This window comes from Carcharodon carcharias, chromosome 5 (genome assembly GCF_017639515.1).
Source record: "Carcharodon carcharias isolate sCarCar2 chromosome 5, sCarCar2.pri, whole genome shotgun sequence".
Classification (NCBI taxonomy): domain Eukaryota; kingdom Metazoa; phylum Chordata; class Chondrichthyes; order Lamniformes; family Lamnidae; genus Carcharodon; species Carcharodon carcharias.
The window spans coordinates 106051630-106074601 of NC_054471.1; positions in this window are offsets into that span (position 1 = coordinate 106051630).

A 22972-nucleotide genomic window follows, 5' to 3' on the forward strand; every position below is an offset into this window, starting at 1 on the left:
CATATCCCTTGATGTCATTATTCTCCAGAAATCTATTAATTTCTGTTTTTAACATACTCAATGACTGAGCTTCCACAGCCCCTTGGGGTAAAGAATTCCAAAGATTCACCACTTTCTGAGTGAAGAAATTCCTCCTCATCTCAGTCCTAAATGGCCTGCTCCTTATCCTGAGACTGTGTCCACTGGTTTTAGACTCACCAGCCAGGGGAAATATCCTATCTATATCTACCCTGTCACACTCTGTACGAGTTTTATAAGTTTCAATGAGGTCACCCCTGTTTCTTTGAAACTCTAGGGAATACAGACCCAGTCTCCCCAATCTCCCCTCATTAGACAATCCCACCATCCCAGGGTTTCATCTGGTGAACCTCCGTTGCATTCCCTCTAATGGCAAGTATATCACTGCTTAGATATGGGACCAAAACTGTTCACAATACTTGAGGTGACAGTCTCACCAAGGCTCTAGACAACTGTAACAAGACATCTTTACTCCTGTACTCATATGCCTTTGTGATGAAGAACAGCATACTATCTACCTTCCTAATTGCTTGCTGCACCTTCATGCCATCTTTTTGTAACTCATGAGCAAGGACACCCAAGTCCCTTTGGACACCTGCACTTCCCAACCTCTCACCATTTAAGAATTGTTCTGCCTTTCTGTTTTTTCTACGAAAGTGAATAACTTCACACTTATTATATTCCATCTGCCATGTTCTAGCCCATTCACTTAGCCTATCCAAGTCCTCTTGAAGCATCCATACATCCTCCTCACAATTAACATTCCCACCCAGTTTGGTGTCATTAGCAAATTTGGAAATACTACAATTGGTCCGCACATCCAAATCATTTATATAGATTGCTAGGTCCACAGCTGTTCACACCGATCTTTAAGGCACCTCACTAGTAACAGCCTGCCAACCTGAGAATTATACATTTATTCCTACTCTCAGCTTTTTGTCTGTTAACCTATTCTCCATCCATACTAGTATAGTTCCCCCAATCCCATACACTCTATTTTTATTTACTAACCACTTATCAAAAGCCTTTTGAAAATCCAAATACACCACATCCACTGGTTCTCCTTTATCAATGCTACAAGCAATATCCTCATAAAACTCCAATAGGTTTGTCAAGCATGATTTCTTTCATAAATCCATGTTCATTGTGTTCAGTTTTACTATTCTTTTCTAAATATCCAGTTATCTATTATTTATAATAGATTCTAACATTTTACCTACTACTAACATCAAACTAACAGGTCAGTAGTTCTCCATTCTCCCTTCTTAAATAGTGGGGTTATATTTACTACTCTCTAGTCCACAGGAGCCTTTTCAAAATCTATAAAATTTTGAAAGATAGCAACCTATACATCCACTATCTCTCTAGTCACATCCTTCAACACTCTGGGATGAAGTTAATCTGTTCTGGGGGAAGTTAACTTTTCAAGTACTATCTCTTCATAATATTAATCTCCACTTGAAATCGGCCCACATTTGTCATAGTTTTTCTTTTCCTTTTCATATACCTAAGGAAGCTTTTACAGTCCTCCTCTATGTTCCTCGCTAGTTTGCATTCATATTGTCTTTCTTAATCAGTTTCTTGATCCTCCTTTGCTGGGTTCTAAATTCTTCCAATTCTCAGACTTAATACTTTTTCTGGCATCCTTATAAGCTACTTCCTTGGATCTAATGCAATCCTTAATTTCTTCTGTTAACCACATTTGACTTACCTTTCCCTTTGGGCGTTTGTGCCCTAGAGGATTGCTTTTCTGTTGTAGACTGTGCAGTGTTGCTTTAAATGCTAGCCATTGTCTGTCTACCGTCAAATTTTTTTGTGTATTTTCCTAATTCATCACAGCCAAATTGCTTCCGTGCCTTCATAATTTCCTTTCTTCAGATTTAAGACCATAGTTTCAGAATGAATGATATTGCATTCAAACTTATTGCAAAATTCTATCATATTATGGTCACTATTTCCCAAACGCTCCTTTACAGCAAGGTTATTAATTAGCCCTTTCTCATTACACAACACTAAATCTAAAATAGCCTGTTCCCTATTTGGCTCCTTAATGTACTGCCCCAGACACCCTTCTCAAACACACTCGAGGAATTCCTCCTCCAGAGCATTAGTGCTGATTTGGTTAGCCCAGTCTCTGTCTAAATTGAAGTTGCCCATTATGACTATATTAGAACCATAGAAAAGTTACAGCACAAAAGGAGGCCATTTGGCCCGTCTTGCCCATGCCAGCCTGATGACACCCAGGTGCCTTTTCTAATCCCACCTTCCTGCAACCGACCCATAGCCCTGCAGCTTACAGCACTTAAGCAGATCCAGGTACTTTTTAAAAGCGTTTACAGTTTCTGCCTCTACCACCAACTTGGGCAGCGAATTCCAGACACCCACTAACCTCTGCGTAAAAAAGTTCTTCCTCATGTCTCCCCATCACCTTCTGCCACTTATCTTGAATCTATGTCCCCTGGTTCTAGAATTCTCCATCAAGGGAAACAATTTTATACTGTCCACTCTTTATCTATTCCCCTCATAATTTTGTACACCTCAATCAAGTCACCTCTCAGCCTTCTTTGTTCTAAGGAAAATAACCCCAACCTACCCAATCTCTCCTCGTAGCTACATTTTTCTAACTCTGGCAACATTCTTGTAAGCCTCCTCTGCACTCTCTCCAAAGCTATTATGTCCTTCCTGTAATGCGGTGATCAGAACTGCACACAATACTCCAGTTGTGGCCTCACCAGTGTTTTATACAATTCCAACATTATATCCTTACTTTTATATTCTATGCCTCTGCCAATGAAGGAGGGCTTTCCAGATGCTTTCATTACAACCTTGTCTACTTGAACTGCTGTCTTCAGGGACCTGTGTACTTGTATGCCAAGATCTCTCACTTCGTCTACCCCTCTTAGTATATTCCCATTTATTTTGTAATCCCTGTAACTGTCTGACCTTCCTAAATGTATGACCTCACACTTCTCTGTTAAAATCCATCTGCCACTTAACCGTCCACTCCACCAACCCACCTATATCGTTTTGGAGATTATAGCTATCCTCTAGACTATCCACTACTCGGCCAATCTTTGTGTCATCTGCAAATTTCCCAATCATGCCCCATATGTTCACATCCAAATTGTTAAAATATAACACAAACAGCAAGGGTCCCAACACTGAGCTCTGTGGAACACCAATTGAGACAATTTTCCATTCGCAAGGGCATCCATCGACCATTACCCTTTGTTTCCTGTTACAAAGCCAACCTTTTATCCAGTTTGCCATATTACCCTAAATCCCATGGGCTTTTACTTTCTTGATCAACCTGCCATGTAGGACCTTGTCAAATGCCTTGCTAAAATCCATGTACACAACATCCACTGCACAACCTTCATCAATCTTTCTTGTCACTTCCTAAAAGAATTCAATCAAATTTGTGAGGCAAGACCTTCATTTAACAAATCCATGCTGACCATCTCTGACTAGTCCATGCCTTTCCGCATGACAGTTAATCCTATCTCTCAGGATTGATTCTACTAATTTGCTCACCACCGATGTAAGACTAACTGGCCCATAATTGTTTGGCATTTCCTTTGATCCCTTTTTAAACAATGGAACTACATTTCATTTCTCCTGTCCTCTGGTATCTCCCCTGTATCTAGTGAAGATTGGAAAATCGTCCTCAGAGCATCTGCTCTCTCCTCCCTGACTTCCTTCAGCAGCTTCCGAAACAATCCATCTGGCCCTGGCGACTTATCAACTTTCAAGGATTTCAACCCTTCGAGTACTTCCTCTCTCTCTTTATGACTATCCCATCCAATATCTCGCAGTGTTCCTCCTGAACTACTATATCTACAGCGTCCCTTTCCTTTGTAAACACTGAGACAAAATATTAATTCAAAATCCTTCCCACAGCTTCTGCATCTACACACAAGTTTCCATCTTCATCTCTGATAGGTCCCACTTTTTCCTTAACTAACCTTTTAGCATCAATGTATTGGTAAAACATCTTTGGGTTATCTTTAACTTTACTTGCTATTTTTTTTTCATGCCCTCTCTTTGATTTCCTTATTTCCTCTTTTACTTCATCCCTGCACTTCCTATATTTGTCTAGGCTATCTGCAGTGCTTAGTTCTTTGTGCCTATCATACGCTTTTTCTGTTTGATCTTCCCCTGTATTCCTCTAAACAACCAGGGGGGTCTAGATTTGGCAGTACCACTCTTATTTTTGTAGGGGACCTGTCTAATTTGTACAATTAGGATCTCGCTTTTTAGTGCTTCCCACTGGTTTTCCACTGTTTTATCCCCCCGCAGTGCTGTCCAGTCCACCTCAGCCAAGCCCCTTCTCATTTCTGCAAAATTTGCCTTCCCCCAGTTCAAGACCTTTACTCCTGCCTTACCTCTGTGCTTTTCCATGGTAATGCTAAATCTAACTGAATTGTGATCACTGTCCACGATATGGTCACCAACTGTCACTTCACCCACCTGCCCTTCTTCGTTCCCCAAGACTAGGTCTAGAATCGCATCTCCTCTCGTTGGGTTTGTCACTAATTGGTTGAAAACATTTTCCTGGACATACTGTATGAATTTTTCTCCCTCAGTGCCCCTTATATTGTTTGAATCCCAGTTGATATTAGGATAGTTGAAGTCTCCTACTATTATTGCCCTCTTGTTCTTACATGCAGAAATTTGCCTACATATTTGTTCTTCTCTCTCCCTTTCACTATTTGGAGGTCAGTCGTATACTTCCAGTAGTGTGACTGCCCCTTTTTTATTTCTAAGCTCAATCCATAAAGCCTTGTTTGTTGACCAATTTAGTATATCATTCCTGCTCACAACTGGAATTCATTCTTTAACCATTAGTGCTACCACCCCCTCCCCACCCCACCTTTTTTATCTCCTACTCGTGTCTGAAGACTCTATAACCAGGGATATTTAGCTGCCAGTTTTGTCCCTCCTTCAGCCAGGTCTCTGTTACAGCAATGACATCCTGCTGCCATGTGTCTACCTGTGCCCTTAACTCGTCTACCTTGTTTGTAATACTCCTTGCATTGAAGTATAAACAGTTTAACCCCGTCAATTTCCCTTGCTGGACACTTTTTAAACTTTACTTCTCCTATAACTCCATGTCTATCACAATGGCCCTAACTAACGTTCTACCTCCATTTTTCTGATCTGAATCTGACCTATCTGATCCTACTCCTGGGATCCCATCCCCCTGCCACACTAGTTTAAATACTCCCCAACAGAACTAGCAAAAGCCCTTGCAAGGACACTGCTCCCAGCTCTGCCTGGGTGCAGCCTATCCGGTTTGAACAGGTCCCACCTTCCCCAGAACCAGTCCCAGTGCCTCAAGAATCTGAATCCCTCCCGGTTACACCATCTCTCCAGCCACGTGTTCATTTAATCTATCCTCTTGTTCCTGCTCTTGCTAGCACGTGGAACCGGGAGTAATCCTGAGATTACTACATTTGAGGTCCTGCATTTTAATTTATCTCCTAACTCCCTGTACTGAGCTTGCAGGTCCTCATACCTTAGTTTACCTATGTCATTGATACCAATGTGTACCACGACCACTGGCTGCTTATCTTCCCTCCCTAGAATGTCCTGCAGCCGTTCCATGACATCCCGAACCCTGGCACCAGGGAGGCTACATACCATCCTTGATTCACGTTTGCGGCCAGAGAAGCGCCTGTCTGTGCCCCTAACTATTGAATCCCCTATCACTATAGCCCTGCCACTTGTTTTCCTCCCACCCCTCTGAGCAGCAGAGCCACCTAGGGTGCCATGAACTTGGCTGTTGCTGTTTCCCCAAGAGAGGCCATCCCCCCAACAGTAACCAAAGTGGTATATCTGTTAGAGAAGGGGATGACCAGAGGGGACTCCTGCACTACCTTCCTGAGTCTTTTACTGTTCCTGATGGTCACCCATTCCCTTTCTGCCTGTGTAATCTTCACCTGCAGTGTGACCACCTCGCTAAACACGCTATCCACGACTTGCTCAGCATTCCGGATGCTCCACAATGAGTCCACCTGCAGCTCCAGCTCCAAAATCCGGTTAGCTAGAAGCTGCATTTGGACATACCTTCTGCACACATGGTCAACAGGGATGCTGGAAGCATCCCTCATTTCCCACATCCCCCAGGAGGAGCATATCACGGGTCTGAGATCTCCTGCCATGATGTCCCTCTCAATTTAGCTAGTTACTCCCCTAGAAAAAAATACGCTAGCCCGGGGCATTATTTATGTTAGCTAGGTACCTTGTTTCTTGACTAATTATACTTGTTCAGTATTACTGTATACTTGTACAGTATTACTGTATACTTTTACCCACATTACACATATCTCTAGTTTCCTGATTTATACCATGCCCAATGTTACCATTACAGTTTGGTGGCCGATAAACAACTCCTACCAATGTTTGCTGCCCCTTGTTGTTTCTTAGCTCCACCCAAAACTGACTCTACATCTTAATCCTTCGATCACTTACTAATGTATTGATCTTGTCCCTTATTAAGAGTGCTACCCCACCACCTTTTCCTTTTTGCCTATCCCTCCTAAATGCCAAATATCCTTAGGAAATTCAATTCCCAATCTTGGTCAACCTGTAGCTATGTCGCCATATGGCAATTAAATCATACCCATTTACCTCAATTTGCACATTCAAAATCAAGCTTTTTGGGAATGCTTTATGCATTCAGATAGAGTGCCTTTAATTGTGCTTTTTTAACATTATTCTTTATATGATCCTATTTGATACTTGCCAACGCTCCTTCTATCTTTTATTTTTGCTTTCTACTTTTTTACTTCCTTTTACTAGTTTTGCTTCCCTTCAATTGCAGCTCTGTCTCAGGTTCCCATCCCCCTGCCAATCTAGTTTAAACCCTTCCCAGCAGCACGAGCCTATCTCCCTGTGAGAATGTTAGTCCCGGTCTTGCTAAGATGCAGCCTCTCCATCTTGAACGGGTCTCACCTACCCCAGAACTGGTCCCAGTGCCTCAGAAATCTGATGCCCTCCCTCCTACACCAGTTCTCCAGTCATGTATTCAATCGCTCAATTCTCCTACTTCTGTGCTCACTAGCACGTGGGACTGAGAGTAATCCTGAGATTACTAATTTAGAGGCCCTGCTTTTCAATCTCCTTCCTAGCTCCCTGAAATTTGCTCTCAGGACCTTATCTACTTTCCTAACCTTGGTTGTCTCTGTGCCAAAACTAAATCAACCATCACAGACATACATGATCTACAGTTTACGAATGACTGCAGAGTTGTTGCCCACTCTGCACCAGATTTGCAAGCAACTCTCAACCTCCACATTTGTTCATTCAAGAAACTCGGCCTGTCCTTGAATGTTGCCAAAATACGATTCAGATATCAACCCACACTTGCTCACCCAAATATTCCGCCTTCCATATATATTGAAGGAGAGACCCTGGAATATGCTGTGTGGCACTACCACCATGCTAAATGGGATAGATTTGGAACAGATCTAACAGCTCAACATTGGGCACTCATAAGGCACTGTGGGCCATCAGTAGCAGCAGACTGTATTCAAACATAATCTGTAACCTCTTGATCCAGAATATCCCTCCCTTTACCATTACCATCAAGCCAGGGGATCAACCCTTGTTCAATGAGGAGTGTAGGATAGCATGTCAGGAGCAGGCCAATCATCTTAGTCCCTGAGTATCACAGCAGGAGTTCCCCAGAGCAATGCCCTTGGCCCAACCATCTTCAGTTGCTTCATCAATCGCCTTGCCTCCATCATAAGGCCAGTTTTGAGGATGTTTGCTGATGATTGCACAATATCGAGCATCATTCACAATTCCTCAGATAATGTGCGGAATCATCCCAGATTTGCACAAAGTGCGGTAGCGGGTGGAGAAAAAGTCATTTTACCCACGGGCCGCAATGGTGGGTTTTTGTGCCATATTGTCCCATTTCCACCTCATTAATTATGTAGCCACAAGAAACAAACCGTCTCACTGGCGGGTAGCCCCCAATTTTCCCGCCATGATGTTAGCTCACTGCTTCCTCATGCAGGGCACCATATTTAAACTGCAGCCACATGCCCACTTTTCAATGCTTGCAGCCCAGAAGTGCACCAATGAAAACATGGCCCCAAATACCAAGAAGAGTGCAGCTCCCCTGATTCAGTGATGCACTCCTGGAATGCCTCTGTACACCATGGAAACCGACAGCGATGTCCTCTACCCCCACTCTAGGCGCATAAGGCTCCTTCAGTCTCGCCACTGCAGCTTAGGAGGTGGTCAGTGCTGATTCTGCACACAAAAGGTCAGCCATCCAGTGCAGAAAACGGATGAAAGATCTCATCCTTGTCCCCAAGGTAAGGCAAACATCTCATCATTCTAAACCCACACATTCACAAGACCATCACACATTCACTGGCATCTCACCCACTTGCCAACTCAAGGGACATCACCATTCATTCTCTCACACACACCCTCACATCTCTATCTGGCCTCATCTCCTCTGAAGGCTGCCTCCTCAACCCTCACCATCTTGAGGTCACTTGCACAGGGCAACACGTGCCTCAAACACACAGTGGGATACCCCCCTTCCCAAGTACAGGCCTCACCCTGCAGCCTCTTCCCTTGCCTGAGGCCACTTCTCCCCCTTCCCCAAACAAGCCCTAGCCATGCAGCCATTGAAAATCCATCTCCGCTATGGCTGGTCTGAATGGTAGAAACCTGCTCATGAGCCTCCACCGCTAAAAGTGATGTGGTGCTGTCTGTGAATCCTGGCGCTGATGACCATGAGTGCTGCCCGAAGCAAGGTAGGCAAACAAACCTCAAAGTCCCAAGCGAAATGCAACTCCACAGGTACACTTCGCTTATGTACAGTTGTGAAACATAGTGCAATCACGCCGACATGCCCAGATGATGATTCAGCGTGGGTGGATGATTCAGGTGAATAGGGCTTATAATGAGATGCAGAAGTATTGAAATTAGGCTCCTGATGTGCAATGGCGGGAAACGCGGCCCACCATAGACGGGTGGAGCAGACGATTGCAAACTTGTTTCACGACAACGAGAAACCAAATTTTGGCCTTCTCACCATATTACCTCTCCCCCCACCCTGCCCCCTGCCTGCCATGATGCCTGCTGCCAACGGGGCTGGAAAATTTCAGCCAATGAAACAATCCAGCATAAACTCAACAACATCCAGACTTGAGCTAATAAATGGTAAGTAACATTCGGCCAAGCAAGTGCCAGTCAATGACCATCTCCAACAAGAGAGATTATAATCACCATTCAGGGCAAAGCAACTACTTGAGTGGCACCTCATTCTCCACCTTAAACATTCACTCCCTCTGATACACTGTAGCAGCAGTGTATATCATGTAAAAGAAACACCCCAGCAACTCACCAAGGTTCCTTCGACAGCATCTTCCAAACCCACAGCCTGCGGAATGGCCTGAGCTGGTGAATTTAATTTGACAGCTATGTCTGAGACCTTTCAGTGCCATGGGTTGCAGCAGTTGCATTGGACCAGCAAGTTCCCCTCCAAGTCACGCACTATCCTGATTTGGAACTACCTCACCATTCCTTCACTGTTACTGGGTCAAAATCCTAGAATTCCTCTCTAACATCACTGTGGGTGTACCTACACCACACCAACTGCAGCAGTTCAAGCCAGCTTGACACAGATCATAGAATCAGTATATGGCCTGAGGTTGTGAATTTAATTGACAGCTGTGTTGAAGACCTTTGAGACTGGGTCAGAGCCATTGATTGGTTCTATTTCTCTTTGATGGACAGCTAGGTGGCCAGGGGGTCTTCAATTATGGATTTATATTCGACTTGTGTGCAGTACAAGGGTCAGTTTAAAGTCAGCTTTTCAGCCAGGCAGCCGCCAGCTGTCTCTCTCTTTGCATCTTGTGACAACTTAGCAGGGAAGCTGGGCCCAATTGAAATTAAAGCAAGGAAACTTTTGTTGTTTTAAACTTCAATCACCAGTATCTAAATACTGATTAAAGTTTAATGCAAATGAAGTGGCGGAACATTAACGAGGTAAAAAGCAGCTAAAATAAATTCCCAGACACAATTTGCTGAGTTCTGGTTATCTTTTTCTTCCCTGCCTAGCTGTATACGAGGTGACCCATTTCTTCCACTGCTTTTACATCCAACAGTTTGTGCGCTGGGTTGCCTCTGTAACAAAGATGGTTTTATGTGGAGACCGGCTGTTAGCCTGGCTCATAACGCATGACCCGGATAACAGACTAGATGAGGGGGGGTCACTATTCTGCTCCCATTGGATATTCCCCAATATTTGCGACCAGAAGTCTCCTTTCCACTCACCGGGATGATTAATATTGTATCTGGTGTGAAACTAATAAAGTGAAAATACGCATTACTGGCTTAAATCCATTTCAACCAACTTCATGTGGGAGTTGCAGTACACATTGTGTCCATGCAAAGCCAAAACTACGTTTCGCTGATTCAAAATATATGGTATAAACTGGATCATTAACAATTATTTTGTACCCAAGCATATAGTTAGACATCGTTAATAAAAAGACTTTCTCCTCGGGAATGTTTTTTGTGTAGGTGATAGTTATTGAAACCACTGAGCATTCAGACCTGCTGCAGACCCTCTGCCTTTCTTTCATCGAAGCAACAAGACGGCATTGGATAAATAAAACTATTCATCGTGCATTCTTTTTTCTAAAATAAATAGCACAAGCTATCCATAATTATCTGATTTTGTACAATGCTGACCTTTGAATTGTGGGAGTAGCTTTCATCAGGGAGGCAGCGGGGCCAGAGAAGATGCATTTGTTAACGTAAGGGTTTCCATCTGTAGAAAGCACCCCCACTGTCTGTGACAAGAAGGTAGGCAGTAATCAGAAATCTCAGTGTGATCTGATAAAAAGGAGAAGGCTTTTTTTTATTATTTTGAAAGATCTAAGGGCATAAATGCCACGAAGCAAAGGAACGTAACTTGACCTGTTATCTGTAAATCACAGGTGATGAGGGAAAAGAAAGTGGAGGGTTGCTGAACAAAAACAGCTTTAAACTGACCGCATTCACCCACGTAAATTTAGCTTGCTGAGAACCTTCCCCACACTGCAATATGCATTCAGCTTTTATATAAAGATGGCTAAACACGCCATCTCCGAAGGCACGAAAGCGGTCACCAAATACACCAACTCCCTTTAGGTCAACTATAAAGATCCAAACTACATTTCTTTTTCAGAATTGTAGTTCCTTAAAACTTTTAAGTGTGACCCATGCATGAATCTAACTTGAAGAAGTGAAATTATGAATCAAGGTGTGGCTCAAAATAAGTAGCACATTCAAAATGTTTCGCTATAATTTGACAATAGGTTGCTTGTGTTTAAAAGTTAATGACATTGTTGCTTTGTGAATCTACTGACTTTAGGTAAACTGCATGATAACAACATCAAGGTTGCAGGATGTAAGTTTAATTTGTGGCTTTTGTAGATTTAGTGGATGTACAAGTTTACTATTGTGTGAAAGTAATGATAAGGACATTCTTGCAAACAGGGTGTGCTTTATCCACAAGATATTATAGGTATTTCTTGGCAGAAAAAGGGAAAAGTGGACAAAAGAATAACTGTTGCTGAATGCTCAAACAAGAGCTAACTAATGCTATTGTAACTGTTGTGAGGGGCACGTTAACCCAATAGGGTAATACTAAAGAGTTAACCATGCACAACTGTTTAGAAAATTGGAACTTCAATGAGAATTGTGCAATTAGCGTTTTTTTTCCAATATGAATTAATGTAACACTTTTTCTACCTTAGAAACATCCTGGAGACATCATCTCCATTTAAGATTAGTTTGCATGGATTGCAATATAGGAGGTGAAATTATTCTTCACTGCCAGTCTGCTCTGTTTCCTTTTCTATTGTGTTGTTGATTCATTGTAAACATGTTTCATGCTATTAGCGAAAACCAATTTCAGCCCATTGCCTCCTATTCACTTCAAACTTTCAGTATGTCCTTACCAATCTATTTCTATTCAGGGTTTATAACTGAGTCACCGTAACCTGAATTCCAGGTCAGTGCCATTCAATTTACACCTGTCAATTGAGTAAATCCGACTGCAAGAGTGGGTAGAGAATCAAGACACCTGGTCATCTCCTTACTGTTTTAATGGATGCAAATATTTTAGCCGGTATACTACTGAAAAGATCCCGCCAACCGTAAATGACTGAATATTTTATCAAATGACGGATGTAGGAATATTGACCAGGATACCAGGAGAACTCCAAGTTCTTCTTTGAATAGAGCCATGGGGCTTTTTATTGTCCATCATAAGCAGGTTGTGCATGTGGCAGCATCTCCAAAAATGGACCTCTTGCTCAGCACTGCACTGAAATGTGAGCCTTGGTTTTGTGCTTATCTGTTGGTTTTAATTCAACAACATTCTGGCTCAGGAGTAGAAGTGCTACCAACTGATCCACATTGATCCATATCGAAGCATTTGCAGCTCTATTTTCACGGAAAAATGATCTTATACATATTACCCAATTAGGAGGTCAACTGTTTCTATTGCGAGTTGTTCCTTCCAGCCATTTCACCATTTTACTGTTGCACAAATTCACATGCATTTCCTGAGAAAAGTAAAGCACTCATCTGACAAAGTATGTTTTTAGTCACTGGAAACCACAGTATTCAACTTTATTAGGCTCCAACTTTAACCACTTACAAATATACCTGTTAATACCAGGGTCAGGTGAATTATGAGCTCAAGTTATTGAATTACAGTCAGACAGCAGAACACTTTGAATCAAAGCCAGTGCCCTGTTTTTCACTAGCAAGGTTGAAGTATGTATTGTTTTTCATTCCACATGTAAGGGGCACTGCCAAATTAACATGAAATCCTGGTGGTACCTAGTGGACGCTCCATTTCACATTGATCCAGATTCACAGAAATTAATTTAAATGCTACTCTGCTCACGTTGTGCACCCAATTGGCTGACTATCAATACACTCAAGTGAATACATTTAACTGTGGGGTGGCAGGGGAGAATTTAATTCTTGGGCTGTGGTTGAATGAGTCTTATTTAAAAGCAGCCAACAAGTTGCCCACCCAAAATGGGCATAATGAAGCAGCTTTCTGGCTTTAGCTGATACAAATCAAGTAGACTAGAGGCCACCCAGCTGGCAGTGAGATAAGCTGGCTGGCGGGCGGATCTTTCAGGGGCGGCACTAAGAGTGAAGTAGTGGCCTAAATTTCCCTTGTGGGTCTCCAGAAGAGCACTCCTGCTCCTCCAGGCCCTCAGACATGTTTTGACCTTACCATTTGATAGCTCTATTGGGTGGCTGCTTCTACTGAGTGGAGCACACAAAGTGACTGATCTGTTCATTAGGCCATTAAGTGTCTTGAAGGCCCTAGCCAAGTGGTGGGATCCTGATTTCATGATTCCCACTTGAATAAAGAAGGATTCTCAGCCTGAGCCATCCAGCTTTAAAATGGCTACAAAATGGTAAAAGAGTTTGACTTTAACTGCCATACCACCTTGGTAGAAGGACTCAAAATTCCCACCTTGTGAGATTCAACATCTGGAAAAAATCTGGTTCAAAATCTTTGAAAGCTCAGCAACAGTTTTGTTATTTATTCATTCATGTGATGTAGGTAACACTAGCAGAGCTAGCATTTGTTGCTGATCCCTATTGCCCATTGTCTAGGTGCTTGCTTAAAGTTTGCCAGTCATTTGGTAGTACAGAACTTGGAGTTTTGCTGTAAAAAGACAGATGACGAAGCTTTTGGTCTTGCATCCATCTTGCAAAGTGTCCTGATGAGTGCAAGACAAAAAGCTTCGACATGTCCCATTTTCAGCAATACTCAAGTTTGTCAGTCCTGTCGACCCCAAACAAATGCATTATTCTGCACTATCCACAGACTTTGTTTTTCCTACTGTCTGCGATTTGTGTTGGATAAACTGACTGACCTCAGATATTATATCATGCTGACCTAACTGCTGGGTTTACCCATTTGAAGGGAGGAGGTGGTGGCAGCATATCAGTATTGTCACTGAACCAGTATTCCAGAAACCCAGGGTAATGTTCCAGAGACCCAGGTTCAAATCTTTAACAAGGCAGATGGTAAAATTTGAATTCAATAAAAATCTGGAATTAAAAGCCTGATGATGACTATGTAACCATTGCCAATTGTTACAAGACCTATCTGGTTCAACAATGACCTTTAGGGAAGAAAATGTGCTTGCCCTACATGAGACACCAGGCCCACAGCAAGGTGTTTGACTCTTAAATGCCCTCTGAATGAGGGCAATTAGGAATGGGCAATAAATGCTGGCCAGTGACACACAAATCCTGTAAACAAATTCCCACTGAACAATGGTTTTGGTGGGATGAGTGCTTTCGCTGGATTATCTGTGCCAGATTAATCTACAAATTTCTGGAGCCATTTATGAGTTTTGCTTCCTGTACTTTGCATATAAATGAAACTCAGCTGTTGAGCTGATGAATTGGGATAATGGTATTTGTTTCACAGGGTACCAGGAGCTCATAAAAATCCTACTTTGGACCAACATGGTGATCCAATTATTGGCATGCCCCCACCCCCCCCCCCCCCCCCCCAACCATCATCCCCCCACCCACACCCCACCCCCTCACAACAACACCCCCAACTACCCCCTTCCCCCCCGGAGAACCATTTGAAGATAAAGTCCAGATCCAACTGTTTTGCAGGAACATTATCATTATTGACCTAAAAGGCAGTGTAGCTTGAAAGACCTATCTACATTACTGCAAAGAAATACAAGTTGGTACTGTCCCAGTTGGTGCTTCAGATAACATGAGGTGCAGTTGCCTGAGAAGGTTTGTACAGGGATTGAAGATATAACTGGAGTCTCCTACAAATTAATAGGGAGACCCCAATGATATGCCAGGAAACTGGGTCACACATCATGAAAGTAAGGAGCATTGCAGAGGATACCTCACGTGGTTCCTAATAGTTTCTTCTTGCAGAGATACAGAGATTTCCATTGTTCTTCTGTAGGCAATAAAACCATTGTTAGAGAATTTGTTGTTTTGTAAAGTTATTCCATGCCTATCCTTCAGGGACTTTGAAGTTGGCAGGACATTTTACTAATCGGATTGTAACGTTTTCTATTTCTCAATGGTTTTCAGTTTAATTACTAGCCTGAGATAAAGTTAGCTGTCAATGCTTTACCCACAGTAAAGGGTGCTGCATAAGTCAAAACCTTAATCATAGGATTGTTATACATTACATTGGTGTCAATTACATTGTTGTATAAATTGTTCCTTTATATTCCTATTATTGTTATACGCTTCAATTATATTTCACAAATAAACCTGATAGACTGCTAGGCCTCTCAAGTTAATAATCTCCCAGAAATATTGCTACTCCAATCCAGGGTAGCTCTGTAGGAGTGGAAACTGACTTTTGTGATTCTGTTTTCAGTACATGATGTTCCCTGCTAAGGGATTTCTGTGATGTTATATCCAGGAAATTTACACTCCTGCAAATTGTTCCCTAATGTCAACAGTGAGTAGCTTCAGTAAACGTGATAATATCATCCAATGGCACACACTGAGCTGGATCTTGCTGGAAAAATAAGGGTCCATTTGGAAACTTTATGAAATTGGAAGCGATCAGCACTCACTTCAGCATTGGGTTGGATGCACACAACTGGAAGAGATCCGCAGGGCCAAGTCTTCCTGGAAAATCAATGGCGAGTTCACGCTGCACGCCATTATTAATACACTTTGACCAGAAAGATGAGGAGTTTAAGACATACACTGAATTGTGAATCTCTAGAACTTTCTGGGTGATTTAGGCCACTCCACTGATTGCCTCACACAAACAACATCACACCCTGAGACACCCTGTCACTTTAAAGAACTTACTGACTTTTCACATTAATTGCCCAGTAAACTCATTGTAGAATTATTAACATACGTACATACAAAAATAGATACGTGTGCATGAATTAGGAGTAGGCCACTCGGCCCCTCAAACTTACCCCACCATTTAATAGGATCATGGCTGATCTGAATGTAACCTCAACCCCACATTCCTGGCTACCCCCGATAATCTTTCACCCCCTTGTTAATCAATAATCTATATAGTTCTGCCTTAAAATGATTTAAAGACTCTGCTTCCACTGCCTTTTGAGGAAGAAGGTTCCAAAGATTCACAAACCTCTGAAAGAAAAAAATTCTCCCCATCTCTGTCTTAAATGACCTCATTTTTAAACAGTGACCCCCAGTTCTATACTCTCCCACAAGAGGAAACATCCTCTCCACATCCACTCTGTCAAAGCCCCTCAGGATCTTAAAGGTTTCAATTTAATTGCCTCTTACTCTAAATTCCAGTGGATACAAGCTTAATCTTTCCTCATAAGATAACCCAACCATTCCTGATATTAGTCTAGTAAACCTTCTCTGAACTGCTTCTAACGCATTTACATCTTTCTTTAAATAAGTGCAGTACATAATACTGCAGATGTGGTGTCACCAATGCCCTGTACAACAAAGCATAATTAACAATGTAAGTACCCTTTTAACAAGGCAATAACAATTAATGCAATGCCAACCAAACTCTCTGACTCAGAAAGGCAACAATTTAAACTATCGAGTCTCATTCTGCCATTGTAGTAAATTCTTAGGCCAGAATTTTATGTCTCGTCGGGCATGCGCCTGACCCAAATGGACATGAAATTGCATGAGATGACATCAGACAAGCATCCTGACGTCATCCTGCATGCGAGCAATCTTAAGGTCAGTGGGTGCGTGCAGGTGGTGGAGCTGTACCTGCCAACAATTAGAAGGCCACTTAAGGCCATTAAAAAGGCAATTGACCCTGATTTTACATTGCCCGCACAATTTCGCACTCATTGCACAGACAGATGAGCAGCCCACTTTTAACAAAACATCATCCAAGGGCAGGATAAAAAGGGTCAGTAGCATTGCCAGTGTGAGTAGTGAGGAGTTTAGGAGATACTTTGCTGCAGGTTGCTAATTTGAATTTGACAGCTTCATCTCTGTTCTGGGCTTCACTTGTAACAACTGTAGGCTTCATTTCAGGACCCATTGGTATCACCAAGGTCCCCAGAGGATTTTGACCATGGACCCTTCCATGTATCAGACAGCCTTCTGATATTTGGTAATGGGGATTGTGCTCTCCGATGGAGGCACCTCCTCTGAGGAGGAAGAGATGGGCAGAAGGGAGAGGAGGCCAGGTGATGAGAGGCACAGGCACAAGTAGTCCAAGCAGAAGGGGCCATAGAAGGTGCCACTATCCTGCTGCCACGGTTTACAGGCAGTGATGCAGCTACATCAGTATGTCTGAGGTGCAATGCCAAAGGAGGCTCCACCTTTCCAGGGAGACCATGACCTCCATTTGTCAGATGATTGGACCTGAGATCACCTCCAACTAAATGGGTGGACACCCCATGCCAGTGCCTCTGAAGGCCGTGGAGGCCCTCAACTTCTATGCCTCTGGCTCTGTACAGGGGTCTTTGAGGAGTGCCCCAATCAGCTGTCCACAGTTGTGTCAAGCTAGTGACAGAAGTTCTGTTCAGGTGGGTAATGACATTTATTCATTCCCATACGGACGGCGCCAGCCAGGCTGAGTGAGCCAGAGAGTTCGCAGTGATTGCTGGCTTCCCCTGCATCCAGGATGCCATCGACTGCAAACATGTGGCCATCAAGGCACCAGCGGGCAGCCAGGTGCTTTTATCAACAGGAAGAGATTCCACTCCATGAACATGCAAGTAGTGTGTGACCACAAGACACATATTCTGCAAGTCTGTGCAAGGTACTCTGGCAGCTCCTATGACACTTTTATCCTCAGACACACACAGGTGCCAAGGCTGTGCACTGCTCTAGCCCAACTGGATGGATGGCTACTGGGTGACAAGACTATCCGTTGGAAAGGTGGCTCATGATGCCTCTCCGCCACCCAAGGACAGAGGCAGAGTAGCATTATAATAGGAATCATGCCTCCACAAGTGCTGTGAGAGAGAGGACCATAGGTCTTCTGAAAATGTGCTTCCGATGCCTGGACTGTTCAGTGGGTAACACTACAATACCCTCCAGAGTGGGTGTCACTGATCGTGGTAGCATGTTGTGCTCTCCACAATCTGGTTCTGGTGAGGGGGGACCCACTAGAGGAAGAGGATCTTGACATAGCTCCACAGGCCACAGAGTGGTGAGTCAGAACAGGAGCCCAGCGAGAAGAACAGTGAGGATGTGGAGGCAGACCTCTGGATCCTTCAGGGAGGCAGGGACACAGGGATGCCTTGATCCAACACTCTTTCAGCTAGGATGCTAAAGATCTGCTTCCACCTCATGCCAGGGCTGCCGCCTCCATCCCAGATATATGAAATGATCCTTTCCTTTGAACCCAAAGTCCACTCAGTGCCTGTGCAATAAAGTTTACAGCCACTCACATCCAGCATTACATACTGCATCTACAAAACAATGAAGTTTACTCAGGCCCTTAAAACAAAAGCAAAATTTATATCATGTTGGCACTCACATCAAATGAACATAACAATATATGGTGTAAATGATCACACCACTAAACATATTAACAAAACATGGCAGAACAGAAGATCACCCTGAACAATCCCTCTTGTACTCATGGTGCCATAAACTTACATTTATGAGTACTGCGTCTTGTTGTGCACCCCCTCCCCCCCAACCCCCACTCATCGCTGGCACCTGCATTGGAGACAGCCGGCTGACTCTGCTGTCTTGTTGGCCTTAATGACCTTGGCAGTCATCCTCTGGCCAACGGAACCCGGGAGAGTGTCCAGTGCAACTGGGCGTGAGCAGCCTCATCAGATGCCATGGTCACTGCTGAAGGGGCAGAGGAACTGCTGCCATCATTCAGAGCGTCCTGGGAGGAGCCTGCGGAGACAACAAGCAGCTTGTGTGCCAATGTGAGGTCGCTCTGGGCCTCCCTGCTCGTCATTGATGGATGGGCACCTAGCTGGGATACTGTTTGCCACATCCATCTCCCACACTGACACTGACCACCTGAGGTCAGTGCCTGTGTGAGGGCTTGGAGGTCCGAGTGCAAGCCCTGGAACCCCTGATTCTCTCCCTGGATCTACCTCTCCATGAGAGTCGCCACTGTCTCAGTGGAGGAGGCAGTGAGCTCGGCCATGAGGGTCAACGCAGTGCTGATGCTCCACATGGACTCCTCCATAACAGAGTCCATGGCACTCACACCCTCATGGATCTCCTCCAGATCCTCTCACACATCCCGTTGGACATCCAGCATCTGCTGCCTAATGGATGACTCCAGAAGCTCATCATCTGCCTTTGACTGTGCGTCGTCCTGGTTCCCAGCAGTCCTCCAACTGCCGGCACCCTGGACGCTCTCTGCCTCTGCCTGCCCCTCAACTAAGTGTGAACTGCCCTCACCGCTGTGCACCAATATCCTAGCCAATGATCTAATGCCCACCGAGGTGCTGGTGGCTAGTTCAGGGAGCAGGTCTGATGCAGGTGCATCTAAAGCCTGTGGTCCTCTGGTGGCTCTTTGGGGTCCAGCATTCGAGGGTAAGCTGGTGATTCTAGGGGAGAACACAACAACACATCATTAGTTTAAGTCATCACACTTACACTGTGCATGCCAAGCACCTTGGTGAGACATTGGAGATCTGCATCATGACATCATTGTCTTTCAATGATCAATGGGGAATCCAGGTTTCAGGCTCCCATTCATGCTAAGACTACACATGAATGTTTGCAAAATCTGTCATTCTCATCTCCGTGCACTGCACTCTTACCTTTGTCAGGGACCCCTGCCTCTCCACGACCAGCTAACCAAGGTGGGTGACGGGTCTCCAGCTGCAAAGTGCCCATTTTGTACCTTGTCAGATTTGGGGGGGCCCCCCTTTCTTAGTTCTTTCATTGGTGTTATGGCTTCTCTTCCCCTGAAATGACAGAGGAACATTTCTGCAGCCCCATTGAAGCCTGGCAAACATCCAACCATCCATCCCCATCCCCCCCGCCCACAAAAGGCACCTTGCATGGCACATACAAGTCATGGTCCTCAACCCGCAAGGCATTCAGGCCAAGCAGCCAGGACTTGTCCTCTTGGCTGGCTCCAGTGTCAGTAACAGTTGGTACTTAGACTCTAACAGCCCTTAGCTCCACAAGTGGACAGCCAGCCCCTAACACTTCACCACACTGACCCATGCCAACTCAGTACTCACCCTCGCCGAGCGCAGCAGATCGTTGAACCTTTTGCAGCACTGCCACCCATGTGCACCGCATAACGTCGTGGCCGCTGACCTTGGCTGCCACCTCCTTTTTCGGTCAGGTGCAGTGGCCTCCTCCTGCCATCCCTGGGTGCTAGAGTGTCCTGCCTGACACTGACCTCTTCCACAAGGACCACGAGGCACTCCGAGAAACAGGAGGCCAAGTGCCTACCCAACTTGCCCTCCCGCCTAACATTTCCAGCCACTGGTGAGACCATTGTTCGCGTGAAATGGTCTCCCGGACAGACTCCAAAGATTTTCCCCTGGCAGCCTTCAGGGAGCTGCCTCTGCTAGTTTTATAGTGTCTGCCAGGTCACCATTGGACCCAGCGCCTGACGAGCTTCCACCCCCGCCTGGCCCTTTTCCACCATTGAGAGGACGCATTTCACGCTAGCCAGGCCTTAATTGGCCAAACAGCATGAAATCGCAATTGCAATTCAATAGCGGCTGGGAGTGGATTCCACATCCGCTTCCGCCCCTGCTGACTTAGTGTGTGAAATTCAGGCCCTAGGTATTTTTAAAATTTAAAAGATAAAGTTTATACATTTTCCTCTCAGTCTCATTTTTTCTTTTCTGTGCCAGATTTGACCCTAATTCACTGTCCTTTTCTGTTATTCACCTGTTTCTATCTCAATCCTTAGATTTAATTGGTTAAGGAGATACACAGTTAGTCCCATCATTTTCTAACCTTATAGATTACCCAATTTCAGCTCACACTTTCAGCAGGTAACAGCACAAATTATAACTGAGATGAACGTACTACTCCAGCAAGATTTAACCCATTCTCTCTACTTTCAGTACCATTGCACTCCTAGGATAGATACGAATGAAGGACACCATCTGCTCTGTTATAAATCTTTCCACAGTGGTGAAAAGCTTCTCCCTCTCCCCAGCATCATGTCATCTAGCTGCATCTTGAATGAAACAAGAGTTCTCACCTCCACTATCCTACCAGGAAGAATGTCTCAACATTGATCACTTTGCATGAAGAGGTTCTTTCTCACATCTGTCCAAAATTGTCCAATTACTTATCTTCTAGTGTCACATTTGGGTGTTTTCGTTTACTTCATAACGGTATACCAGATTAGCTCATCAATGCCACTTAATGTCTTGTTTACTTCTATAATCACCTTTAAACCACTTCATTGCAAAGCTAATGTACCCCAATTTCTCTAATCTTTCCTCATAATTGAATCTACTGACATTAGTTACCAGCCTTATGACTATTTACTGCATTTCCTCCATGGCTTTAATGTTTTCCATATATCTTCGTGACTGAAAATGAACATAGTCTTCTAGATGAGCCTGATGAAATTACTATTACCCGAAGATTAAGTTTCAAGATAATTTTTAACTATTGCTACATCATCCATAGTATATTTAATTATGACAGCAGTTTTCAGTCTGAGCAGCTTCTACTTTTCTCTATTAAATTTCAATTGCCCATTTGAAGATTTTACCTAACCCTCTCTTTGTGTCTCTGACTGCTTTCACTATCCCAAGCTTTTATCAGTTATGAATTCAGTAAGGGTGTGTGACAGAAAGAAAAAAGAGGAAAGGGAAATGCTGAAGAGAGGACATGTTTGGATTACCTATAAGGTTGGTGAGATAGTCCTTGTTGTATCTGTTATTCCAAATGTAATTTACAGTGCATACTAGCTGTGATTTTCTTCATTAATTCATGTTAATTTGTGTTGATTCTTATTCATATAAAAATAAAGTTACAAAAAGTGAAATCTTATCAAGTAATTTATTCATTTGCGGGTCACTCAGCAAATTTGGTTATTTTGCTTTATGGGCCCTCACAGGGATCATGTCACAAGTGGAATTTAAAACAGTTAAGTTTAAAGACATGAGCAAAGTGTAGATCTTGGGGTACAAAATCCCATTATATGGCTAAGAATTATAGAGCCACAAAGCTAACCCTTGTGGAAGGATAAAAGGTGAAGCAAAACATGTAGATCAATCAGAATAGAAAGGAATACCAACATGAAAACCAAGGCTTCTATAACACTTTAAGAACATAAGAGATAAGAGGAGGAGTAAGCCATTTGGCCTTCTCAAGCCTGGTCCATCATTCAAGAAGATCATGGCTGATCTGATTGTGGCCTTAACTCCACTTTCTTGCCTACTCTATGTAACCCTTGACTCCCTTGTAGATCAAAAATTTGTCTAATTCAGCCTTGAATATATTCAATGACCTAGCCCTCACTGCTCCGAGGTAGAGAATTCCAAAGACCAACAACCCTCAGAAGAAATTCCTCTTCATCTCCATCTTATTCTTAAACTGTGTCCCCAGGTTCTAGATTCCCCCACGAGGGGAAACATCTTCTCATCATCTACACTGACAAGCCCCTTCAAAGTCTTTTATATTTCAATAAGATTACCTCTCATTCTTCTAAATTTCAAGGATTATAGGCCCAGCTTTCCCTCATAATATTTTGATCCCAGCAATACAGTAGGTCTATTCTCCAAGTCATTTATATTGATTATAAATAGTTCAGACCCCAGCACTAATCCCTGTGCACCTCACTAGTTACAGTTTGCCAACCTGAAAATGACCCTTTTATTCCAATCCTGTTTCCTATGTCACAATCCCTATGGGGATTGTAAATCAAAATAAGCAAATTTACTGAATGATACGCCCGCCTGTCCAAATGAGGAAATTATGAACAAGAATCCATTTTTTGTAGCTTTTACTTTAACTAATCAGTTAA